Below are 21,624 nucleotides of genomic sequence, written 5' to 3' on the forward strand. Positions count from 1 at the left end.
AGATGAGCGTGCTACAGCATTTCTCACCTGCTCCCAGAGTCTGTGTCATTGACTCTGCTCTAACTCACCCTCAACCCCCAAGGGCAGGTACCGTTGGGCGGAGAGCTGTCCAAGGCACAGGCAACAGTAACTGAAATCCATTCCCAGGCCATATTTATTCTTGCTCAGCTCCAGAAACTGTTTTTGTAGGCTGTCTGAGCGAGAGGTATGGTTTTAAATCAAGGACACCGAGTACATTACACGATAATAACCCAAGATCGACAAAGATTTCATTGCTAATGCTATCCACCAAACCCAAAAAGGAGTGCTAAAACCAAGTAAAAGGGAAGAAATAAGCAGTTTTAGGCATTTGGTCATCAGGCATCTGGGAATGTTCACAACAGACCTCATGGGTGAGTAAGATGGAGAAAATGAATATACTTTCTCAGAATCTTGTCCTTGGTTCTGGTACCACACCCAGCTTCATCGGTTTGACACTTGAAAGGCAATACTTGCAGATGAGGATTAGTAGGACAGAATGACTATTACTCAAGGACAAGCTGTCAGAAGACAAGGGAGGGTATTGACATTTCCTCAAAGTTCCAGCCTGTTGGGGGCTAAAGTACATTAAAGAGACTTCATATGAAAGAAGCGCATCAGGAGTCCACAGGCACAAAGGCTACATACTTAGCAAAGTCTTCCTCATCAAAAATGTATAGTCTTTGTCTCTAGCCAGAATATTGCAATAACATTTGACCCCCAGAGACTTTATAAGCATATTACTTTTTAAGTTTAAGTATTACAGCAACTTATGTGCATTATAATTTTAGAGCAAGTGATATTATCTGATGGTAGCCAGACTGTCTGGGTTCTGTAATTACAAAGAAAGATTATAGAGAAACTTACATAAGCATTTAAAAATGGCTAAGATATGGCCATATCTCATGATATAAAATGGTGGATAAAGGAGTGTTGAAAGTATACTCTGCCAAGGAAAATGCCCAAAGGAGGGGTCACTATATTTCTTGTCATTAGAAAACCCATGTAATAGACACCAAGACTCCTCCTCCTCTTCTCCTTGGTTCCTCTAAAGGCTAAAGGAAAATGGTTGATGTATCGTAATAAGGTTTTACCTTTATTCTTCGAGAATTCTTATGGTGTATTTTGATCATATTCTTTCTCCTCCTCCAACTCTTCTCACACCTCCCCAGAACCCAACTTCATGCTCTTTCCCTCTCTCTTCTTGTTCTTCTTGTTCTGTTCTTCTTGTTCTTCTTGTTCTTCTTCTTCTCCTCCTCCTCCCCCCTTCCCTCCCCCGCTCTCATTTCTCTCTGTCTCCTCTTCTCTCTCTTTTTTTTTTTCCATTTTTTATTAGGTATTTAACTCATTTACATTTCCAATGCTATACCAAAAGGTCCCCATATCCACCCACCCCCACTCCCCTGCCCACCCACTCCCCCTTTTTGGCCCTGGTATTCCCCTGTACTGGGGCATATAAAGTTTGCAAGTCCAATGGGCCTCTCTTTCCAGTGATGGCCGACTAGGCCATCTTTTGATATATATGCAGCTAGAGTCAAGAGCTCCGGGGTACTGGTTAGCTCATAATGTTGTTCCACCTATAGGGTTGCAGATCCCTTTAGCTCCTTGGCTACTTTCTCTAGCTCCTCCATTGGGAGCCCTATGATCCATCCATTAGCTGACTGTGAGCATCCACTTCTGTGTTTGCTGGGCCCCGGCATAGTCTCACAAGAGACAGCTACATCTGCGTCCTTTCAATAAAATCTTGCTAGTGTATGCAATGGTGTCAGCGTTTGGATGCTGATTATGGGGTGGATCCCTGGCTATGGCAGTCTCTACATGGTCCATCCTTTCATCTCAGCTCCAAACTCCGTCTCTGTAACTCCTTCCATGGGTGTTTTGTTCCCAAATCTAAGGAGGGGCATAGTGTCCACACTTCAGTCTTCATTCTCCTTGAGTTTCATGTGTTTAGCAAATTATATCTTATATCTTGGGTATCCTAGGTTTGGGGCTAATATCCACTTATCAGTGAATACATATTGTGTGAGTTTCTTTGTGAATGTGTTACCTCACTCAGGATGATGCCCTCCAGGTCCATCCATTTGGCTAGGAATTTCATAAATTCATTCTTTTTAATAGCTGAGTAGTACTCCATTGTGTAGATGTACCACATTTTCTGTATCCATTCCTCTGTTGAGGGGCATCTAGGTTCTTTCCAGCTTCTGGCTATTATAAATAAGGCTGCTATGAACATAGTGGAGCATGTGTCCTTCTTACCAGGTGGGGCATCTTCTGGATATATGCCCAGGAGAGGTATTGCTGGATCCTCCGGTAGTACTATGTCCAGTTTTCTGAGGAACCGCCAGACTGATTTCCAGAGTGGTTGTACAAGCCTGCACTCCCACCAACAATGGAGGAGTGTTCCTCTTTCTCCACATCCTCGCCAGCATCTGCTGTCACCTGAATTTTTGATCTTAGCCATTCTGACTGGTGTGAGGTGGAATCTCAGGGTTGTTTTGATTTGCATTTCCCTGATGATTAAGGATGTTGAACATTTTTTCAAGTGCTTCTCTGCCATTCGGTATTCCTCAGGTGAGAATTCTTTGTTCAGTTCTGAGCCCCATTTTTTAATGGGGTTATTTGATTTTCTGAAGTCCACCTTCTTGAGTTCTTTATATATGTTGGATATTAGTCCCCTATCTGATTTAGGATAGGTAAAGATCCTTTCCCAATCTGTTGGTGGTCTTTTTGTCTTATTGACGGTGTCTTTTGCCTTGCAGAAACTTTGGAGTTTCATTAGGTCCCATTTGTCGATTCTCGATCTTACAGCACAAGCCATTGCTGTTCTGTTCAGGAATTTTTCCCCTGTGCCCATATCTTCAAGGCTTTTCCCCACTTTCTCCTCTATAAGTTTCAGTGTCTCTGGTTTTATGTGAAGTTCCTTGATCCACTTAGATTTGACCTTAGTACAAGGAGATAAGTATAGATCGATTCGCATTCTTCTACAGGATAACAACCAGTTGTGCCAGCACCAATTGTTGAAAATGCTGTCTTTCTTCCACTGGATGGTTTTAGCTCCCTTGTCGAAGATCAAGTGACCATAGGTGTGTGGGTTCATTTCTGGATCTTCAATTCTATTCCATTGGTCTACTTGTCTGTCTATATAACAGTACCATGCAGTTTTTATCACAATTGCTCTGTAGTAAAGCTTTAGGTCTGGCATGATGATTCCGCCAGAAGTTCTTTTATCCTTGAGAAGACTTTTTGCTATCCTAGGTTTTTTGTTATTCCAGACAAATTTGCAAATTGCTCCTTCCAATTCGTTGAAGAATTGAGTTGGAATTTTGATGGGGATTGCATTGAATCTGTAGATTGCTTTTGGCAAGATAGCCATTTTTACAATGTTGATCCTGCCAATCCATGAGCATTGGAGATCTTTCCATCTTCTGAGATCTTCTTTAATTTCTTTCTTCAGAGATTTGAAGTTTTTATCATACAGATCTTTCACCTCCTTAGTTAGAGTCACGCCAAGATATTTTATATTATTTGTGACTATTGAGAAGGGTGTTGTTTCCCTAATTTCTTTCTCAGCCTGTTTATTCTTTGTATAGAGAAAGGCCATTGACTTGTTTGAGTTTATTTTATATCCAGCTACTTCACCGAAGCTGTTTATCAGGTTTAGGAGTTCTCTGGTAGAATTTTTAGGGTCACTTATATATACTATCATATCATCTGCAAAAAGTGATATTTTGACTTCCTCTTTTCCAATTTGTATCCCCTTGATCTCCTTTTGTTGTCGAATTGCTCTGGCTAATACTTCAAGTACTATGTTGAAAAGGTAGGGAGAAAGTGGGCAGCCTTGTCTAGTCCCTGATTTTAGTGGGATTGCTTCCAGCTTCTCTCCATTTACTTTGATGTTGGCTACTGGTTTGCTGTAGATTGCTTTTATCATGTTTAGGTATGGGCCTTGAATTCCTGATCTTTCCAAAACTTTTATCATGAATGGGTGTTGGATCTTGTCAAATGCTTTTTCTGCATCTAACGAGATGATCATGTGGTTTTTGTCTTTGAGTTTGTTTATATAATGGATTACATTGATGGATTTTCATATATTAAACCATCCCTGCATCCCTGGAATAAAACCTACTTGGTCAGGATGGATGATTGCTTTAATGTGTTCTTGGATTCGGTTAGCGAGAATTTTATTGAGGATTTTTGCATCGATATTCATAAGAGAAATTGGTCTGAAGTTCTCTATCTTTGTTGGATCTTTCTGTGGTTTAGGTATCAGAGTAATAGTGGCTTCATAAAATGAGTTGGGTAGAGTACCTTCTACTTCTATTTTGTGAAATAGTTTGTGCAGAATTGGAATTAGATCTTCTTTGAAGGTCTGATAGAACTCTGCACTAAACCCATCTGGTCCTGGGCTTTTTTTGGTTGGGAGACTATTAATAACTGCTTCTATTTCTTTAGGTGATATGGGACTGTTTAGATGGTCAACTTGATCCTGATTCAACTTTGGTACCTGGTATCTGTCCAGAAATTTGTCCATTTCGTCCAGGTTTTCCAGTTTTGTTGAGTATAGCCTTTTGTAGAAGGATCTGATGGTGTTTTGGATTTCTTCAGGATCTGTTGTTATGTCTCCCTTTTCATTTCTGATTTTGTTAATTAGGATTTTGTCCCTGTGCCCTTTAGTGAGTCTAGCTAAGGGTTTATCTATCTTGTTGATTTTCTCAAAGAACCAACTCCTCGTTTGGTTAATTCTTTGAATAGTTCTTCTTGTTTCCACTTGGTTGATTTCACCCCTGAGTTTGATTATTTCCTGCCGTCTACTCCTCTTGGGTGAATTTGCTTCCTTTTTTTCTAGGGCTTTTAGATGTGTTGTCAAGCTGCTAGTATGTGCTGTCTCCCGTTTCTTCTTGGAGGCACTCAGCGCTATGAGTTTCCCTCTTAGAAATGCTTTCATTGTGTCCCATAGGTTTGGGTACGTTGTGGCTTCATTTTCATTAAACTCTAAAAAGTCTTTAATTTCTTTCTTTATTCCTTCCTTGACCAAGGTATCATTGAGAAGAGTGTTATTCAGTTTCCACGTGAATGTTGGCTTTCCATTATTTATGTTGTTATTGAAGATCAGTCTTAGGCCATGGTGGTCTGATAGGATACATGGGACAATTTCAATATTTTTGTATCTATTGAGGCCTGTTTTGTGACCAATTATATGGTCAATTTTGGAGAAGGTCCCGTGAGGTGCTGAGAAGAAGGTATATCCTTTTGTTTTAGGATAAAATGTTCTGTAGATATCTGTCAGGTTCATTTGTTTCATAACTTCTGTTAGTTTCACTGTGTCCCTGTTTAGTTTCTGTTTCCACGATCTGTCCTTTGAAGAAAGTGGTGTGTTGAAGTCTCCCACTATTATTGTGTGAGGTGCAATGTATGCTTTGAGCTTTACTAAAGTGTCTCTAATGAATGTGGCTGCCCTTGCATTTGGTGCGTAGATATTCAGAATTGAGAGTTCCTCTTGGAGGATTTTACCTTTGATGAGTATGAAGTGTCCCTCCTTGTCTTTTTTGATAACTTTGGGTTGGAAGTCGATTTTATCCGATATTAAAATGGCTACTCCAGCTTGTTTCTTCAGTCCATTTGCTTGGAAAATTGTTTTCCAGCCTTTCACTCTGAGGTAGTGTCTGTCTTTTTCCCTGAGATGGGTTTCCTGTAAGCAGCAGAATGTTGGGTCCTGTTTGTGTAGCCAGTCTGTTAGTCTATGTCTTTTTATTGGGGAATTGAGTCCATTGATATTAAGAGATATTAAGGAAAAGTAATTGTTGCTCCCTTTTATTTTTGTTGTTAGAGTTGGCATTCTGTTCTTGTGGCTGTCTTCTTTTTGGTTTGTTGAATGATTACTTTCTTGGTTGTTCTAGGGCGTGATTTCCGTCCTTGTATTGCTTCTTTTCTGTTATTATCCTTTGAAGGGCTGGATTCGTGGAAAGATATTGTGTGAACTTGGTTTTGTCGTGGAATACTTTGGTTTCTCCATCTATGGTAATTGAGAGTTTGGCCGGGTATAGTAGCCTGGGCTGGCATTTGTGTTCTCTTAGTGTCTGTATAACATCTGTCCAGGCTCTTCTGGCTTTCATAGTCTCTGGTGAAAAGTCTGGTGTAATTCTGATAGGCCTTCCTTTATATGTTACTTGACCTTTCTCCCTTACTGCTTTTAATATTCTATCTTTATTTAGTGCATTTGTTGTTCTGATTATTATGTGTCGGGAGGAATTTCTTTTCTGGTCCAGTCTATTTGGAGTTCTGTATGCTTCTTGTATGATCATGGGCATCTCTTTTTTTATGTTTGGGAAGTTTTCTTCTATTATTTTGTTGAAGATATTAGCTGGCCCTTTAAGTTGAAAATCTTCATTCTCATCAATTCCTATTATCCGTAGGTTTGGTCTTCTCATTGTGTCCTGGATTACCTGGATGTTTTGAGTTAGGATCCTTTTGCATTTTGTATTTTCTTTGACTGTTGTGTCGATGTTCTCTATGGAATCTTCTGCACCTGAGATTCTCTCTTCCATTTCTTGTATTCTGTTGCTGATGCTCGCATCTATGGTTCCAGATCTCTTTCCTAGGGTTTCTATCTCCAGCGTTGCCTCGCTTTGGGTTTTCTTTATTGTGTCTACTTCCCCTTTTAGTTCTAGTATGGTTTTGTTCATTTCCATCACCTGTTTGGCTGTGTTTTCCTGCTTTTCTTTAAGAGCCTGTAACTCTTTAGCAGTGCTCTCCTGTAAATCTTTAAGTGACTTATGAAAGTCCTTCTTGATGTCCTCTATCATCATCATGAGAAATGTTTTTAAATCTGGGTCTAGATTTTCGGTTGTGTTGGGGTGCCCAGGACTAGGTGGGGTGGGAGTGCTGCGTTCTGATGATGGTGAGTGGTCTTGATTTCTGTTAGTAGGATTCTTCCGTTTGCCTTTCGCCATCTGGTAATCTCTGAAGCTAGCTGTTTTAGTTGTCACTGTTAAGAGCTTGTTCTTCAGGTGACTCTGTTAGCCTCTATGAGCAGACCTGGAGGGTAGCACTCTCCTTAGTTTCAGTGGGCAGAGTATTCTCTGCAGGCAAGATCTCTTCTTGCAAGGCAGGTACCCAGATATCTGGTGTTCGAACCAGACTCCTGGCAGAAGTTGTGTTCCACTCACTAGAGGTCTTAGGATCACGTGTGGAATCCTGTGTGGGCCCTTGCGGGTGTCAGGTGACTCAGCTGGCAATGTAGCCGGGGCTCGAGTGGAGTGGAAGGGGTTTGTGCCCCAGATCAAGCCCGGGTAGCCTGCTTCCCTATGTACCGCAGTCTCAAGTTCCACGCGATTGGATTGGGGTAGGCACTGTGGTCCACTCACCAGAGGTCTTAGGGTCCCGTGGGGAGTCCCGTGTGGGCCCTTGCGGGTGTTGGGCAAGACTCTGCTGTCAAGGTAGCCCGGGGCTCGAGTCTCGAGTCGAGCGGAAGGGACTTGTGCCCCAGATCAGGCCTGGGTAGCCTGCTTTCCTATGTACCGCAGTCTCAAGTTCCGCGCGATTGGATTGGGGCAGGCACTGTGGTCCACTCACCAGAGGTCTTAGGGTCCCGTGGGGAGTCCCGTGTGGACCCTTGCGGGTGTTGGGCAAGACTCTGCTGGCAAGGTAGCCCGGGGCTCGAGTCTCGAGTCGAGCGGAAGGGACTTGTGCCCCAGATCAGGCCCGGGTAGCCTGCTTCCCTATGTACCGCAGTCTCAAGTTCCGCGCGATTGGATTGGGGCAGGCACTGTGGTCCACTCACCAGAGGTCTTAGGGTCCCGTGGGGAGTCCCGTGTGGGCCCTTGCGGGTGTTGGGCAAGACTCTGCTGGCAAGGTAGCCCGGGGCTCGAGTCTCGAGTCGAGCGGAAGGGACTTGTGCCCCAGATCAGGCCCGGGTAGCCTGCTTCCCTATGTACCGCAGTCTCGAGTTCCGCGAGATTGGATTGGGGCAGGCACTGTGGTCCACTCACCAGAGGTCTTAGGGTCCCGTGGGGAGTCCCGTGTGGGCCCTTGCGGGTGTTGGGCAAGACTCTGCTGGCAAGGTAGCCCGGGGCTCGAGTCTCGAGTCGAGCGGAAGGGACTTGTGCCCCAGATCAGGCCCGGGTAGCCTGCTTCCCTATGTACCGCAGTCTCGAGTTCCGCGCGATTGGATTGGGGCAGGCACTGTGATCCACTCACCAGAGGTCTTAGGGTCCCGTTGGGAGTCCCGTGTGGGCCCTTGCGGGTGTTGGGCAAGACTCTGCTGGCAAGGTAGCCCGGGGCTCGAGTCTCGAGTCGAGCGGAAGGGACTTGTGCCCCAGATCAGGCCCGGGTAGCCTGCTTCCCTATGTACCGCAGTCTCGAGTTCCGCGCGATTGGATTGGGGCAGGCACTGTGATCCACTCACCAGAGGTCTTAGGGTCCCGTGGGGAGTCCCGTGTGGACCCTTGCGGGTGTTGGGCAAGACTCTGCTGGCAAGGTAGCCCGGGGCTCGAGTCACGAGTCGAGCGGAAGGGACTTGTGCCCCAGATCAGGCCCGGGTAGCCTGCTTCCCTATGTACCGCAGTCTCGAGTTCCGCGCGATTGGATTGGGGCAGGCACTGTGGTCCACTCACCAGAGGTCTTAGGGTCCCGTGGGGAGTCCCGTGTGGGCCCTTGCGGGTGTTGGGCAAGACTCTGCTGTCAAGGTAGCCCGGGGCTCGAGTCTCGAGTCGAGCGGAAGGGACTTGTGCCCCAGATCAGGCCCGGGTAGCCTGCTTCCCTATGTACCGCAGTCTCGAGTTCCGCGCGATTGGATTGGGGCAGGCACTGTGGTCCACTCACCAGAGGTCTTAGGGTCCCGTGGGGAGTCCCGTGTGGGCCCTTGCGGGTGTTGGGCAAGACTCTGCTGGCAAGGTAGCCCGGGGCTCGAGTCTCGAGTCGAGCGGAAGGGACTTGTGCCCCAGATCAGGCCCGGGTAGCCTGCTTCCCTATGTACCGCAGTCTCGAGTTCCGCGCGATTGGATTGGGGCAGGCACTGTGGTCCACTCACCAGAGGTCTTAGGGTCCCGTGGGGAGTCCCGTGTGGGCCCTTGCGGGTGTTGGGCAAGACTCTGCTGGCAAGGTAGCCCGGGGCTCGAGTCTCGAGTCGAGCGGAAGGGACTTGTGCCCCAGATCAGGCCCGGGTAGCCTGCTTCCCTATGTACCGCAGTCTCGAGTTCCGCGCGATTGGATTGGGGCAGGCACTGTGGTCCACTCACCAGAGGTCTTAGGGTCCCGTGGGGAGTCCCGTGTGGGCCCTTGCGGGTGTTGGGCAAGACTCTGCTGTCAAGGTAGCCCGGGGCTCGAGTCTCGAGTCGAGCGGAAGGGACTTGTGCCCCAGATCAGGCCCGGGTAGCCTGCTTCCCTATGTACCGCAGTCTCGAGTTCCGCGCGATTGGATTGGGGCAGGCCCTGTGGTCCACTCACCAGAGGTCTTAGGGTCCCGTGGGGAGTCCCGTGTGGGCCCTTGCGGGTGTTGGGCAAGACTCTGCTGGCAAGGTAGCCCGGGGCTCGAGTCTCGAGTCGAGCGGAAGGGACTTGTGCCCCAGATCAGGCCCGGGTAGCCTGCTTCCCTATGTACCGCAGTCTCGAGTTCCGCGCGATTGGATTGGGGCAGGCACTGTGGTCCACTCACCAGAGGTCTTAGGGTCCCGTGGGGAGTCCCGTGTGGGCCCTTGCGGGTGTTGGGCAAGACTCTGCTGGCAAGGTAGCCCGGGGCTCGAGTCTCGAGTCGAGCGGAAGGGACTTGTGCCCCAGATCAGGCCCGGGTAGCCTGCTTCCCTATGTACCGCAGTCTCAAGTTCCGCGCGATTGGATTGGGGCAGGCACTGTGGTCCACTCACCAGAGGTCTTAGGGTCCCGTGGGGAGTCCCGTGTGGGCCCTTGCGGGTGTTGGGCAAGACTCTGCTGGCAAGGTAGCCCGGGGCTCGAGTCTCGAGTCGAGCGGAAGGGACTTGTGCCCCAGATCAGGCCCGGGTAGCCTGCTTCCCTATGTACCGCAGTCTCGAGTTCCGCGAGATTGGATTGGGGCAGGCACTGTGGTCCACTCACCAGAGGTCTTAGGGTCCCGTGGGGAGTCCCGTGTGGGCCCTTGCGGGTGTTGGGCAAGACTCTGCTGGCAAGGTAGCCCGGGGCTCGAGTCTCGAGTCGAGCGGAAGGGACTTGTGCCCCAGATCAGGCCCGGGTAGCCTGCTTCCCTATGTACCGCAGTCTCGAGTTCCGCGCGATTGGATTGGGGCAGGCACTGTGATCCACTCACCAGAGGTCTTAGGGTCCCGTTGGGAGTCCCGTGTGGGCCCTTGCGGGTGTTGGGCAAGACTCTGCTGGCAAGGTAGCCCGGGGCTCGAGTCTCGAGTCGAGCGGAAGGGACTTGTGCCCCAGATCAGGCCCGGGTAGCCTGCTTCCCTATGTACCGCAGTCTCGAGTTCCGCGCGATTGGATTGGGGCAGGCACTGTGGTCCACTCACCAGAGGTCTTAGGGTCCCGTGGGGTGTCCCGTGTGGGCCCTTGCGGGTGTTGGGCAAGACTCTGCTGGCAAGGTAGCCCGGGGCTCGAGTCCTCTTCTCTCTCTTAAAACAAACAAACAACACAGAAGCAGGAGACTGAAGTGAATCAAGAGAAGGTGGTGGGTGGGAGGGCGGGGCAGAGGAATGGCTCCAGGAGGGAATAACTTACACAAAGGTCTTAGTGAAGCCATATGAAAACTTACATCTGTAGTAGATTTTTTTATATAGATATATTTTTAATTAGGTATTTTCCTCATTTACATTTCCAATGGTATCCCAAAAGTCCCCCATACTCTCCCTCCCACTCCCCTACCCACCAACTCCCACTTTTTGGCCCTGGCGTTCCCCTGTACTGGGGCATATAAAGTTTGCAAGTCCAATGGGCCTCTCTTTCCAGTGATGGCCGACTAGGCCATCTTTTGATACATATGCAGCTAGAGTCAAGAGCTCCGGGGTACTGGTTAGTTCATAATGCTGTTCCACCTATAGGGTTGCAGATCCCTTTAGCTCCATGGGTACTTTCTCTAGCTCCTCCATTGGGGGCCCTGTGGTCCATTCAATAGCTGACTGTGAGCATCCACTTCTTTGTTTGCCAGGCCCCGGCATAGTTTCACAAGAGACAGCTATATCAGGGTCCTTTCAGCAAAATCTTGCTGGTGTATGCAATGGTGTCAGCGTTTGGAGGCTGGCTGATTATGGGATGGATCCCTGGATATGGCAGTCTCTAGATGGTCCATCCTTTTGTCTCAGCTCCAAACTTTGTCTCTGTAACTCCTTCCATGGGTGTTTTGTTCCCAATTCTAAGAAGGGGCAAAGTGTCCACACTTTGGTCTTCGTTCTTCTTGAGTTTCATGTGTTTTGCAAATTGTAACTTATATCTTGGGTATTCTAAGTTTCTGGGCTAATATCCACTTATCAGTGAGTACATATCATTTGAGTTCTTTTGTGATTGGGTTACCTTCTGTAGTAGCTTCTTAAAAGGATTGGATTTTGACAATCAACAATTAATTGGCTTGTGTTATAATGACACACACATATATATCATATTGTATAATAAGGCTTATTGTCATGGGATTAAAATCTGTAAATGTTTTAGTACATCAAAGCTAATGATGTCTAATAGCACTGACCTAACTGCTATTACAAACGGTTGCTAAAAATAAAAATGAGCTTCAGATGACTTGTATTGTTTGTCAATACCAGTCAGAAACAAAGATTTTCCCCAGTTCCCTAGGTGATCTTATAACTCACTGATAAAACGAGAACAGTTTGAAATAAGGCATAAGGTGTGTGCTCAGCATAAATGGCATTTGCTGGAGCACTGTGTCAGAATTTTATAGGAAATCCTGGTTGTGAGATGAATATAGTGTGGAGGTACTGAGGCATAGCAGTCTGCAAATTTGATAGTTATAAACAGAAGGGCCAAAGCTCTGAGTTAGAAGCCAACGTGAAAACTCCCTTAGTAGCAGAAACTCTGTGATTCACGTTTATTGGGTGAACCATTTAAACTAGCCTTACAGGGAAATTTTTTCAACACGCAGTACACAATTTAAATGCCTGAGAAGTAGCATTTCCTTTGTCCCCAAAGAAGAAACAGAACTATCTTAGATATCACTGGAGAGGTGACTCAACAGTTAAAAGCATTTGTTACTCTTACAGAATCCGGAGGTATTCGGTTCCCAGCAACCACATGGAGGCCTCACAATGTCTATAACTCCAGTTCCAGGGGACCTAACATCCTCTTCTGGTTACTGTGGACACTAGACATACATGTGATGCCCAAACATACATGAAAGCAAGACATACATATAAAATAAAAAGGAATTTTGAAAAAAAAACAGGAAAAATATTTAGCAATCTGCAAGTAACTTCCTATTGGTAAACTATTGTAAATATGACACCTTTACAGTTTTATGAGGCCTCATTATTAATGATATCAAGTGGATAAGAATCATGCATGACCATCAGGCTATTTATCTACCCAACCTAGGGCTTTCTCAAGTGGAAAATTTTCAGGAACAAAATGGCCCCAGGGCCAGGGTGTGAATCCTGAACAGGTTCCTCCATGGTAAAGGTAACTTCAATAGCATGGGAGACAACCATGAGCTAGCTTGGAGGCCATTGAGGATGACCAGCTTCAGGCCCCACCTCTTGTTTCTCTGATAATATACAAGAAAAGAACATATCAGCATTGCCTCTCTTCGGGATTGAAAATACCATATGAAAGGATGAAGAGTGGAAGGAGGTACCAGGACTTTTTGAGTCACATTAAAGAGGAGCTAGTTTCTGCTGGTCAAAAAAATAAAATCTGAGCTATACTTTCTGTCATGGAGACACAGCATTCTAAATAGCCCTGAACATTATACTATTACATACTATTGTTCCCTGAGCTCAGTGTTAACGAAATTGCTCCTGTTATCAAAATTGAGCTGGACAGGAGACCACCCCCCAGGAAAACAGATACACTTGATTGAACCCATGCTAAAAAAATTGTAAGAGTAGTTGCCCCCTAACCAAACAGTACACTTATGAACCCCTAGAAGCCTTCCCTTGAATTAGGTGCTTAGAGGTTGCTTACTGTTGAGTTAACCCATTTTCTAACTCAAAAACATAACTTCTGACTTTTCTATCTCTTTTTCTGATACCAGCCCATGCCCTAGGTCTGCTTGCATAACATCCTGGATATGAACTCTCTCTCTTTCCCTCTCTCCCTCCATCTCTCCCTACCCCTCGTTTCTTCCCTCTTCTGTCCTCCTCCTCCTTCCTCCTCCTCTTTCTTTCTTTCTTTCTTTCTTTCTTTCTTTCTTTCTTTCTTTCTTTCTTTCTTTCTTTCTTTCTCTCTCTCTCTCTTTCTTCCTTCTTCTTCCTCTTCCTCCTCCTCCTTCCTCCTCCTCTTTCTTTCTTTCTTTCTTTCTTTCTTTCTTTCTTTCTTTCTCCCCCCTCTCTCTCCCTCTCTTTCTTCCTTCTTCTTCTTCTTCTTCCTCTTCCTCTTCCTCTTCCTCCTCCTCCTTCTTCCCCCCCCCTCTCTCTCCCTCTCTCTCTCAATCCCTGCATTCAGCTGCATACAGATTCTATCATTGAGCCTGTCTGCTTTCTTGGAACTTAACTTAAAAGGCCCAGCTTTCTGCTTTCCTCTCACATGCCTCCTTCTTCTCCACAGCCTGCTCTGCCTTTATTCACATATTTATTTTCCCAAATGCCAATAACAGGACTCTTGAGTTCCTTCTGACCCTGGTATTAGATTATGTTCTCAATGAGACTAAGAAACCATGGAAAGGGAATGGGACGTGTTTTCCAGAACAGCAGTACTGCAAAATATGCAGGCTCTGAAGCAGAGAACAGTGTTGCTCACCACGAGCCAGCATAAAGGGGACATGTGGGAGCAATTGTGGCTCGTTTGAGCCACATCACCATATTGATTTGTTTCTCCCTGGAACAGACACCTCTTCTGGATTTGGTTGAGCCTGTTCTCTCTGTACACTGGGGAAACAACTGCTACAATTTCCTGGATGCTTCACCCATTTTATCAAGAATCCACACAAGATTGTTCCTAACCAAGGGTGTGTTGACCCTTCAGGAATTCCCTGGTTGTTCTTGGACTCTTCTAACCCCATACAGTTATTCACATTGAATGAGATCACATACTGAAGTACTTTCTCAAGATAGTGACTTTTGAGTCACACTGTTTAGAAAATTCAAAGTACAACAATAATTCATCTACTCAAGTCAAACTCCTGGCTATAAAGAACACTGTCATTCTCTGTACAGATGACAAAGTGGCGCGGTAACCTATATTCTAAAGCCACCTTCACAAAATCTCTACTGGGGACTTTACAGTTATCATTCTAAGACATGTTTAAACTTGGCAATTTAAATATATGAATTTGGGGAATAGTATTTAAAGGTTTTCTGAGGAAAGGAACCTCAGAAAGACCCTTTTAATATCTCCTAAAACTGAAGTATGCAGGTAGAAAAGAACAGAATAGTATACTGGCCAAAGGACTCTTCATGGAGACCACCAAAGAGGCTGAGAACTCAAGATATACTTGGGCCAAGCTACTGACCAAGTAACCAATTCTCTAAGTAATACAAACTAATCAAACTAGCCAACTGGGAGAGCATGTGAAGACAAGGGAGTATGGCATAGGATTCATGACTGCTTATAAGTTAAGGTCTACAAAAGTAAATGTGCATGGTTTATATCTATGATAAAATGTGATGCAGTATGGAGTGTGATTTGTGTGTATTTGTGTGTATTTGTGTGTGTGTGTGTGTGTGTGCGTGTAAGGAGGGAGTATAGAAAATTAAATTCTTTCCTCTTCAGGGGCCATCATCAAGGCCGCCCATCTCTTTATATGGAGTAGAGCATGGCTCATGGTGCAGCCTGTTCTCAACAATTTTGTATTATAACAAATATGTGAAGTAGTCAATTTCTACAGAGAAAGTTTCATAGTGGCTTATAGTTTTAGAGGTGTCAGTGCATTGCATATTGGCCGAGAGTAGCATATCACGCCTATGGCTCACAGTGGAGCAAAACTAATCATCAGCGTAGCCTGGAAGCTAATGAGAATGATGAAGAGGGAGGAGCAAGGTTCCATCATCCTCTTCAGGGGCCTCCAGTGACCCAAAGAGCTTTGCCGATCGAAAAACACAACTCTCAACTCCAAAAGGGCTAAGAGACAGTTTATTCCTGAAGCAAACATGAATGATTATGGCTTGAAAGCACATCTTCAAGATTTCTCGCATACCATGTTCCACGGTGATAACACTTACATAAAACCTCATAGTAGCGGAATAAAGCAAACTGTCAACCAAGACACTTTCTAAAAACACGGTGGAGATAGGGTTGGAGAAAAGTGAGGGAATGTTTGCTACAGGCCTCAGCCACTGCCCAGTGCCATCGACATCATTAGCCTATGATCTGTAGAAATGAGTGGTCTGTTAACACAGTTTGAAAGTTTTTAAACCCAATAGTCAAGAGACTGTGAGGTCAGACACAGAGGTGGGCAATATTGGCACTACTAGTCCAGCAGCATAAGAGATTATTCTATCATCTGGCATCTTCTTTAGTATTTTATCTTTTTCGTTGTCTAGTTCTCACTTCTTAGAGTTTCAGGCTATTGAGATTGGCACTGTTTCCTGATGTCTCTTTCACTATCTTTGTCACGTGCATAGGAAGGCTACTGATTTTACTCCAGTTTAATTTTGTAGCCTGCTATTTTGCTGAATATGTTTATCTGCTCTGGAAGGTTTCTGGTGGAGTCTTTAGGATCTTTGATATATAGAATCATATCATCTACAAATAAAGATATGTTGACTTTTTTCCTCTCCCCTTTGTATCTCCTTTATCTTTTTTCACTTGTATAATTGCTGTAATTAGCACTTCAAGACCTTCCCTGAATTCCTGAGCTTAGTAAAATGCTAGAAGTTTTTCTCCATTCAGCATGATGTTGCCTGTGGGTTTGCCTTTATTTTATTGATTTATGTTTCCTGTATCCCTAGACTTTGGTCATGGAATATTGTTGGACTTTGCCAAGGGCTTTTTTATATCATGGAAAGAACTATATAGTTTATGCCCATAAGTCTAGTTATGTGGTAGATCACAGTTAATAGCTTGTATTTTTTTTTACTATCCCTACATCATTAGAATGAAGCCAGCTTGAACATGTTTAAATATTATTTTGTTAATATCTTTTATTAACTTTCTGAGAATTAATGCATTTTGATCATATTGATGGCCCTTCCCCAATATTTCCTGGACATATTCCTACCTACTCAATCAAAATGTTCTTCTATATTTCAATTTCTAAAACATGTTGAGTCTAATTTGTTCTGCCAAGTACTGTGATGTATAAGGACTGCCCCGGGATGTCATCTACCTACCATGGACTCACTTATTCTTGTAAACATTTTGTTGGAAAATGAAGCACACCCCAGGTGTGCAATCACTAGTGACAGAATTCTTAATGAGATTATATTAGCAAAGTTCCCAACTTCAAATCTTGAAACCTACTTTGGAGAACTTGTAAATAAGCCAGTTGTTATTATTCTCTAAAAATATTTCAGTGTTATATGCTTACAGTAGAGTAAATCACCTATTTCTTCAAAATATAAGGCCCAGTGATTATGATGGTTATGATACATGATCAGGGAAGAGACCACTACAGATCTGAGGAGACCGTGCATTAAGAGCTCCTGACATGCATGCGCTTGCCATGCTCCCTCCACTGGCTCCAGAGAGCCACACTGGCAAGCTTCCCGAGAGCAGTTGCTGTCTCGCCACAGGCTTCTCACACACTTCTCTTCCCTGATGGGTTGCCTGGGTAAACAAATCCATGCTAATATTTTTATATCTCTTTAAGGAATTTAATACCCTTAGCTTTGGGGCAAGATTTGCTTTCTCCGAGAAGAGCGTCTCATAATCTTTTGAAAAACCCCACAGCCATTCTTAATGCAAAGTAATCTTAAACAAAACGCTTTAAGACAGAAGGCTTGGCAAGCACTTGAATCTCTAAGTTGTTAATTTAACCTGGAAGCCACATCATGTGGCTTTATGTTTCCAGAGTAGGGTTTATGTCTGACCTGGTATCATCGTATTGTATTTACCTACTGAAATACTCCATAAGTATGTACAATTGTAATATATGTACATACTCCCTAAATATGTACAATTGTGATAGTAAATATAAATGAAATTCTATAAGAGGCTAACATCGAAACTTCACAATAGAGAGGGAACTTTCTTCTGCATGATCAAAACCCAAAGCTAGTCTACATAACAGCTGTAGTCTTAGAATGGCTTCTTGTTGTTCATTTTACAGAAGTGCCTGTCTTTGTCTATGTGTCGCAAAAGAAGCAAGAGAGAAGTCTTTGGGCATTTTCCTTCCCTCGTTATGAAAAGCATCTTTTTCTTTTCTTCAACAGCAGAGCCCTCAGAGACATGCAGGAAAGATGAAATTCTTTTCATCTATAATATGCATTTTAAGAATTATATTATAAAAAAAACCATTTACCACTATTGTGTATTACATTCTATTTTCTCTTATTACTTCAGAACTTACTTGAGTGTTTTATTATAAAAATGAGTGCAGATTATTTGTTTTAACTTCTAGTTTCTTACATTCTCTGCATTGCTATTTTTGCAAATGTGGCTATGAAATTAACTCATCATATCATAATCATTTAAAAATAATAACCATGGTAAGGTATTTTAATATAATTGTACACTTTTATATCTTTTTATAAAATACCTTTTTCTATTATGATATTATGATAAAATATATATCTCATTTTAGGCAGAGTACCTGAGAAAATGGAAAACTATATTTTGAGCATGCCCTGAAGGGGACAATCATTACTTAGAATATTTTTTATTTTAAATAATTAAGTCACATATGTGCTAGAAACAATATTAAAAAACATTTCATTAAGCCTGAGGTGGCTTAGAATCTTGAGTAAAATTGTTTGAATCCAGCTCATCATAGGCTGTTCAGTGACTTCAGCAGAGGCAGTGTGACAACATCGGCTGCCAAAGCCATTCATGTGCACGGTGTGAAGGGTTATGACACAGCCGTGGGATGCTCCCAGGAGGATGCTGGGCAACTGGCACCACACAGATGATCAGGTAGGTCAGCCAGGCTGTCATCTGATCACCCAAGGTATGTGTCAAAGCCAGAAAAGCTAGAGGAATGTCAAGTGTCCCAGGAGCTTTAGCTCAGCTCAGTCCCTGCTGTTGATGTCACTTACTTCAATTGCTGTCTGCCCATCTGGAACAGCTGTCCATCTGTCTGCTCACGTGGTCCTGCCCTTTTGCCTGTACTGCCGGACTCAACTTTGGAGCCTCACTCCACTCTGTGGCTCAGCAGCCGCCATTGTGATAGCATCTCTCTGGAAACAGCTGGTTTGTTATCTCCTCCTAGACTCCTTTCAGTTTCTTCTGGCTTTCCTCTCTTGGGCCACATTACCTATTTCTCTAATCTTTGCTCTGCTTGTGACCCTCTCATTTCTCAAAACTTGGGAAGTTTTAGTTTTGAAGTTGCTGATCTTAATCTAAAAGGTAAGCTTTTGATAAATGATTTAGATTAGGAAAATTACTGGCTAGGCCAGTCAGGGATTATTTGATCACTTGATTGGATTGACTGAGGTGTGAAGAGTTGCTGAGTGTAAATGGCACTATTCCACTGGCTGAGGTCAGTCCCAGATTAAATACGAAGGAGGAAGGCAGATGATCACAGTGTTTTCCACTCTGCCTAACTGAATGCACTGTGGCCAGCTGTCATCCCATGCTCCCACAGGTATAAGTCCCAGGATGGACTGTACCCTTAAGCTATACATTGACATAAACTCCTCCTTATCTAAGTTACTTCTCTTTTAAAATTATTTTTTTATGTACATGATACTTCTGCCTACGTGTATATCTGTTCACCATTGAAGTCTGGTGCCTGCAAAGGCCCACAGAAGGAAGGCACCACTTTCCCAGGTCCGAAGTTACAGAGCATTGTGAGCTGCCACGTGGCTCCTGAAAGCTAACCCAGAGTGCACTAGAAGAACAGCCAGTGCTCTTAACCGTGAGACATCTCTTCAGATATCTTCGGTTCTTTTTATTTATTTTCTTTTATTTTTTGACAGGTGTTTTAGCACAAGGACAGGAAAAGTAACTATGACAACATCTTAAGAGTCTTGCTCGAAAGAAAATGAAAATGTCACCCAAGGATTCCTGGTGATGTTTAGTGATGTCATAAATACTTAAAAGTGAGTGTATTTATAGCTACTCAAGGTAGCATGGAACCTAGTTTCTAATCCCATAAGACTGATACTGCAGCCAGGCCTTTGATCACATACAGAAGTAAGGAGTTCCACAAAGGGCTTGTGTTGATAGTGTCCTTCCAGAGATTCTAGCGCAATGTTCTGCTGTAGATTGTCCAACACAAGGACACACAACTCAGAAAAAAAAAAAGAAATCTTAATTTTCTATTCTATTTTACTACACTTTTATAATAGGAGCTATCCTATTTTTAAAATTTTTTATAATAAAACTGCCAAAACTTTGTAAGAGATTGTTCAGCTGTTATTTAAAGTTCTTGAGAGCACTTAGCTTGCCAGCTCATGAGATTTCGGCAGCAGGAATACACCACAATTGAACTTATGGTCTGATATAATTTCACCTTCCTAGTAGCCAAATTAATTTTAAGCAGCTTTTTAACTCATTCTTTGAGAATTTAATACACTGCATTTTGAACATATCCAGTCTCCTTCTCCAGACCCTCTGCAGCCACACCGTCCCCCGTCCGTTTCCCCTTTTCTATGTTGGGATTCCGTCTGGCTGGAGTTTGTACAGGAGCTTACGCATACTGCCACAGTCTCTGTGAGTTCATCTATTCACCTGCCATAATGTTTGGAAAACGCCGTTTCCTAATGTTACGACCGCCTCTGACTTCAAAAATCTTTCCACCCTTCTGTTTCTCAAAAATCACTGAACCTTGGGAAGAGGGATGTAGTGTGTAGGCCCTATTTAGAATTGAGCACTCCGCGGTTTGATTCTCAGCTTGTTGACTAGTTAGTTCTCTGTGTTAGTTACCATGTACTGCAAGAAGCAGTTTCTCTGGTGTGGGTTGAGAACAAATAATAATTTTTTTTAAATAAACAGGCAGAAAATGTGTTTGATATGGGTAGCAGCATATAAATTGACCAATATGGCTTGAGGAAGATGGAACTGATGGTTAGCTTAACATTTATTTCAGGAAGTTCATATAGTTTGAGCATATTCATCATTTAGAAAGGGGTGATCTCATACATTTGTCCCATAGTGAAACAAATTTTACTCAATAGAAAATGCATGCCAACAATTAGGAGTGTATCGTCGTGTGAAGTTCCATCTAGTTTTGTATCATACTTTGCCATGTGGTCCCTTTTCTTGTTTCTTTCTCACTGACTCCTGGTTAGTACATTTCCCTAACCAGACTCCCTCATCTCTCCTTGAATCCATTTTGAACCCCGTTACTTTCTTCAGGAATGTGTTAAATGCAGGGGCAGGCAATGTCAGTATCTCTGTGATCTCTTAAGTCTTCAGATCCTCGCAGGATGTCGGGAGGCCCCTCTATCTCTCCTCATCTTTTTTTCTGTCCAAGCCTATCACAGCATCATCTTTCCTTCTCTGAGTAGATTTGTGTCCACTGTCACTCTTCCCGTCTTCCTTACTATTTCATATGAATGCATTATTATTATTATTATCCATACAACTTAACACAGTGTCTATAACCCTGTCTGCTATTATTTAGAGTAAACAATTGAATGCAATGAGAAACGTTGAATAATAAGTAATTACTCAATTCAGAGATATCTGAAGCATGAAGGAAGGGAATGAATTGTTGAATGACAACTATCTTAAATACTTAACTTCCTATTCTATTTTATTTATAAATTTATTTCTTATTATATTTAATGCATCAACATCTAGAGATAAGCACCTTAGAAAATCTGGAATCAGACGAGTGGTGGGATCTTATTGTTGGCTCTCAGATAATTGATTGACTACATGTTGGGCTTTTGGGGTGGCTGGTGACTGGGTCTTAGTTTGGACAAAAAGCAGAATAGGCAAGACAAGAGAACTCCCTGAACATTTCTCTGTATTTTGTAGTATTTTAGACAGGAGCATTATTTCTTCCTTAGACCCCATTTTCTGTTCTTCCTGCTCATGTAGTTTCTAGTCCACCCAGCCCCAGGCTCTAGCAGATGTCATCCCCTTTGCTGCTTAAGCAAAAGATGCTTGTATTTTTCTGCTACTGCTGATCTTGTTGAAGTTAGCACACACAGCCTGTTCAGCTTTTCACCCTCTTTCAAATTGTGGGACAACTCCCTGTATTACATTTTCTCTTTTTATATCTTCACAATAGTTTGTGTTTTCCAATTTGTCCTAAACATGTACAGATTCAGAATTTGCACATGCGAACTCCAGCAGCCCACACCTCCTTCTATTAAAACAAGGGCACACGTTTCAAGTGCAGTTACCGGGTTGTCTTTGGGAATCCAAAGCAGGAGCAGATGCTAGCCCGTCTCTCTCTGAGTCTAAGGAGGAAGAGTGATG

The sequence above is a fragment of the Mus musculus genome, chromosome 15 (assembly GCF_000001635.26).
Source record: "Mus musculus strain C57BL/6J chromosome 15, GRCm38.p6 C57BL/6J".
Lineage (NCBI taxonomy): Eukaryota > Metazoa > Chordata > Mammalia > Rodentia > Muridae > Mus > Mus musculus.